The sequence below is a fragment of the Thunnus albacares genome, chromosome 2 (genome assembly GCF_914725855.1).
Source record: "Thunnus albacares chromosome 2, fThuAlb1.1, whole genome shotgun sequence".
NCBI classification, from domain to species: Eukaryota; Metazoa; Chordata; class Actinopteri; order Scombriformes; family Scombridae; genus Thunnus; species Thunnus albacares.
The window spans coordinates 19,366,816-19,372,832 of NC_058107.1; positions in this window are offsets into that span (position 1 = coordinate 19,366,816).

Here is a 6,017-nt window from a genome sequence, read left to right on the forward strand (position 1 = left end):
CATTAATACACATACACACACACACACTCTCTCTCTCACACACACACAAACACACACACACACACACACACACACACACTAAAGCAGAGGTGATTCGGGAAGGGCTGGGGCTGTTTGAAGAGCTGCTTCAGAAACACACATCCCAAATAATTTCAATGCATCTCAATGAAGTGTCCTCCACATGGACGCAGCTGTCAAAGACACATGCACATTTATTACACACACTCCCTCTCTTTCTCTCTCTCTCTCTCTCACACACACACACACACACACACACACACACACACACACACACACCCTTCAATAAGTGTATATTATGTGTGTGACCAAGAAAAGCATGGCCACAAGCACCTCTTTGTTTCAAGACAAAGAGCAGGTCAAAAACATTATTAGTCTGAGGCTGCAGGACAGAGACACATGCGCGCACACACACACACACACACACACACACACACACACACACACACACACACACACAACCACACACATTATATTCCAGATGTTAATACTATTGCCAGCAGGGTTTTGAACACACACTGAACGCACAGTAGGATGAGCATCACTTTCACACACACAGCAGCAGCATTTTTACACCCCCCTCCCCCCAAAAAGGGATATTGAATTTTCATAAACATGACATAAAAAAAGCAGAAGTAAGGTGATTGGGCATGAAGAGACAGAAAAAGAGAAACGTTATGTACACATCTATTGTCCAGCTTGTACAAAGCCACAAAACGGGAGCCCTCTCTGTAACCTTGTCCTCATGAGTCAGGGCATAAATCACTGTAAATTGTGTTTGTTCACACTAATCCAACCTTGGTGTGGCGTGGAACAGTGCAGTCAGCACCTATGTGCGTATAACCTCTCAAACCAACACACACACACACACACACATGCACACACATGGTAACCTGACCTCTCCTCTCTCTCTAAACTCCTCTAAACTGACATCAGCTTCACGTAAACCTCTGACATCAGCTCTTCTTTTTTTGTTTTATCTAATAAAACCGCTTTTGTCTGTTTAAAACATTTCAGAGCAAGAATATGACAATAAAAATCCCCCATCCTTTGCTCCCTTGCCTTGATGCAAAGCACCTGCAGCATCACCGTATTGTTAATTACACGCTCATATATTCAGACCCGCTCTTTAAATTCTCTTTTCTCTTTTACTTTTATTATGTCTTTGCCTCTCTCTGCATGACTGCATGGTGTAATCCCGCTCAGGCTGGAGGAATGTTCTGGTGTTGTTCTGGTGTCTGGGCCTGTGTACACACACTCACCACACTGGGAAAGCAAAGGACAGGGGCACTAACACATACACACAAAGCAAGGTTGTGCCTCTATAAGCACCACAGAGCGGCGCGTCAGGGCCGAGTGGAAAACCACAGGAGAGGAGTGATGACAAAGAGATGTTACACCTCTCTGTACCTCCTCCTCCTCCTCCCCTCCCCCATCGTTCATTCCCAGGCATCAAGGTCGGGCCGTGTTACAAATGAAGCACTGCTCCACCCCTCTCCTATCCACTCTACACACACACACGCCTGCATAGGCTGATGAACACCCGCTGCTGTAACTCACTCCTTGCTGTGACATCATTAATACGACATACTGTCCACAGTGACATCATTAATAAGAGCCAGGGTGCTGACTCTCCTTTAATGGCTCCCTAAATATGACAGGTGTGACATATTGTCTATGTGGTGGTGCTGGGTTTGTGTGTGTGTGTGTGTGTGTGTGTGTGTGTGTGTGTGTGTGTGTGTGTGTGTGTGTGTGTGTGTGTGTGTGTGTGTGTGTGTATACATATCTGGCAGGGAAGCTTGTGCATACACCGGTGCCTGATTTACACAGGCTGCCGTTTGCAGGGTGCAAGGAAATGTCAACCAGAGTAGGCTCCCTGCTTTTTTAAGCAATTAAGGAAGCAGCTTCTGTCCCACTCTACCACATATCCTCACACACGCCTAGACACAAACACACACACACACACACACACACACACACACTGCTAGTTTCCTGGTTGATGGCTTACACTGAGCTGAAGATGGATTCTGAATAATTAGGGATATAATTGCCCAGGCAGGGGGGAAAGGGAAGATCAATGGCTGATCTCTGAGCAAGTTTGTGTGTGTTCTTGTGTGAGTGTGTGTGTGAGGGGGAAGGGTGGAAGAGGAAGGGCAAAATATAAATATCGACCATCTATATGTTCAGTTCAGGTGTTGCTGTTTCAGATGTTGGAAGTAAAAGCCAAAAGCACTGACTTGCATTGATAAAAAGGTAAACACTCAGAACTTCGTACAGTACACTACATAAGAATATATATATATATATATATATATATATATATATATATATATATAAAACATACAGTATATATAGCAGTAAAATGATGTTGTGATGGTGGTGTCATGGAAGTAAAATGTGTTTTGAAGTAGTGTGTACAAAAAAAGGCACCGCTACAATGGAAGAGTGTTTCAACCAGTGTCTTTGTTCAGCCTGACATCAATAGAAACAGACTTCCTTGCTTTTGTTTGGCAGAGGGGGATGTAACAGAAAAGAGAGAGATGGAGGAGGTGGGGGAGAGTGTGGCAGGTCAGACTGCACCTGCTAAGCAACGGATATATTGTCATGGCGAGGCTTCTTCCCCTCATTCTGTCTCTCTCTGTCTCTGACACACACATACACACAGACACACAAATTTCTGACAAAAGCTTGATCAGAGCCTCCTGCTTCCTCCTAAACTTCTTCCAAATCTTTGTCCATCTCACGCTCCCGCCGCTCTCCCTCCTTCCTTCTTTCTCCTCCCTCAGACAAAGGTGAGCAGGCACGTCAGACGCTGACAATCAGACTGGAGCTCAAAAACATGCATATAATTAGCACACACACACACACACACACACACACACTGACACACATGATGAGTTGCCTACACCTCCCATGGCAGCCACACAATGAGCTCGCCTGACATTCATCTCCATCATATTTATCTCCTGGCAGACTAGAAAAACGCGCTCACCCTGCTATCTGGAAGCTCTTTTCTTTTCATTTTCCCAGTACCATGCATTTACATTTCATCCCTTTAACAGACGGCGCTGAATTTAGAATCATTAATTTAGTATCTAGGCTACCAACAAAGGCAAACAACTGGGACAGCATCACTGTCATCACTATTAATAGAAGTTCCTCTGCAGTGCATATTGTTAAGAGGTTTTTTATAATAGGCTACAGGGAGCAGACACAGGGAGGAAGAGCCTAACAGAGGAAGCGAGGAGGGATAAGAGACATATTAAAGACAGAGGGGGCAGCTGTGGGTGTAATGTTGCACTAGATAGGCAGTGGCAGGTCGAAGCCCGGGCTCGTCAAACACATCTCCATATGAAAGGAGCTCTGTGCCACTCTAAACACTACGTATGCATTTGTAATGGAGCTCAAACATGGGACTGGGAATTCATCCACCGCTACATTTGAGTGTTTAAGCAGGTGCTCAGAGGACAAATACTAATCAATCTGAATTCAACTCATGCTGTCTCCACCTGGCATCCACCACCACACGCAGACACAAACACCATCCCTGAATAGGACGGGTCATTTTTTTGAGCATCCATCGAGCCATGTCATGCAAATAACAAAGGAAACTGAGGTGTGATAACTAGGTGTCCACCCCTCTAATTACAACGGCTAAACTGATGTTAAGCAGTGACGTTATGATGTCTAAATTAGCTTCTCACAGTGTGCCGTGTCCCCTGACATGGCACGCTGAATTATAAAAGAAAGAAAATCTCCAGCAGCGCAAGCCTGTCTGTCTTTGTGTCTCCCTACCTGTCGGTTGATCCGTGATCTCAGAGTGGAATGGTGTGGCCTACAGAAAAGCTGGCAGCTGACTGACAGCTTAAGTCAAAAACATGAAATATGTTATGTTTCAGCACCTCCCGACAGACAACACCCTGGGGAAGGATAGTTAACTGTAATGATTTGTTTAGTTTGGAGACGTGCATGTGTGTGAGTGTGTGCCTGTGTGTGTTGTTTTGAAGCATGGGGGCATTAAAATTGCAGTGTGGCTGTGTGGGCCGATGACATCACACACAGTTAATTGACCAACTTGGTTATTTCTGTGCGACACTCAGCTTCCACAGGTAGAAACTGATCTCCCAAACACAGATAGGGGAGAATGGGGTAACATGAGCCACTTTTTACATTTGATGATTTTACTGCAAAATTAAAGTCTATTTGTTTCAAATAATAGTTACTATATATACCTCAGGTTGTTGTGTACCCATGGAAATTAAAACAAGTTATCTAATTATTATGGTTTTAGGACGAGTCCTATGGCACAACTTCGGGGTAAAAATAGGGGTAAAATGAGCATGAGGATGGGGTAAATAGTGCTACCATCAAATACTGATATAAAAATGACACAAAATCAAACAAATTTGAGATAATTTTGAACTTCAGTAATGCCATGCAACATTTTCAGTAAAGATTAAACTGTGATCTTTGTGTGTTAGCCACAGAAAGAATGTGTGTTTAAATGTGCTTTTGTGTAAACAAACGGGTGACAAATTAAAGGAAAAACTGGTCCAGGTCTGAATGCTTGACCCCTACAATGAGGGGATCTGGGGGCTCTGTTATGCTGTGGGGGGCATTTTGCTGGCATGGTTTGGGTCCATGAGTGATCACCTTTATCCTATGATGAAACATTTCTATCCTGATGGGAGTGGTCTCTTCCAGGATGACAATGCCCCCATCCATCGGGCACGAGGGGTCACTGAATGGTTTGATGAGTATGAAAATGAAGTGAATCACATGTTATGACCTTCACAGTCACCAGATCTCAACCCAATTGAACACCTATGGGAGATTTTGGACTGACATGTTAGACAGCGCTCTCCACCAGATTCACCAGTGCTCAGATTCACAGTTATGCTAAGTTTATGACCTTGTTTTGTAGCTTACACTGACTTAAATTAACAAGTAATAATGTCCAAAATGTATCTATTTTAATTAAGATACAAGACTAACAACTTAACTAACATGATGAATTCACTTGGCATGACAAATATAACTTTATTTGCTCTGTTTTGCTAACCACTCTCTCCATGTGCTTGAGTCCAGGATGGATGAACTATTCTTTCTTAACTTGTGGTCACATGATTACTTTTGCTTATGGTTACCTAGATAAAGGGGGTGGCCCATTTTACCCACTGGCTTTATTTACCCCGTTCTCCCCTATATACAAACACACACCAGCTAAAAGCTAAGTTTAAACATAAATCCTGCCTATGCCAGATGTTACTTTCTCCTAGGTAGCTTTCATGTGAATACTGTAATGCTGTGTGTATTTAAACACTGTCATGTCATCATCAGGTGCTCATATGACAAGAGACCCAACTTTCTAGCCTAGAAAGTACTTTTGTCTGTTTGTGTTCAGAAAATAACCCAAGAGTGTACAACCACCATTTCTAAATAGCTCACTTCCAACTTCAAAAAGTGTTTCATGGATACAAGCATCCTCCCGGGGTGCTTTTATTCGTTCAGCTCCAAAGGCATGGAGCGACTTTTCTTTTCAGAGGCTGAAACATTTACTGCAAAATGAAATATCTGCGTTTTAGACAGCACTAGCAGTTTCACTGGAAACTCTATCAGACTTGATGGGAAAATAGCTTTTTCAGCAGAGCAATATAATGTGCATGGATGACTGTGTGCACATAAAGCAAGAAAAAATGGTAACCACACACAGTGACAAAAATGAGAAATAACACCATTATGCCTTCTCGGCAAAACACAGAGAGCCGTAATGGAATAATCTGCTAAACACATTAACTTAACATTATACTGTCACAAGGTGGTTGATATGCTATTAACTACTACCACTATTACTGAAGTATTGAGGCATTGAGATCATCAGCAGGAGTCCCTGCTGCTGCGGACATAAAAGTCCTAGAGGATTTAAATGCACACACACACACACACACATTGGTGCAGTTTATTAGCTGGTTGTGTTTTTGCCTTTTTCTGTCCATAAA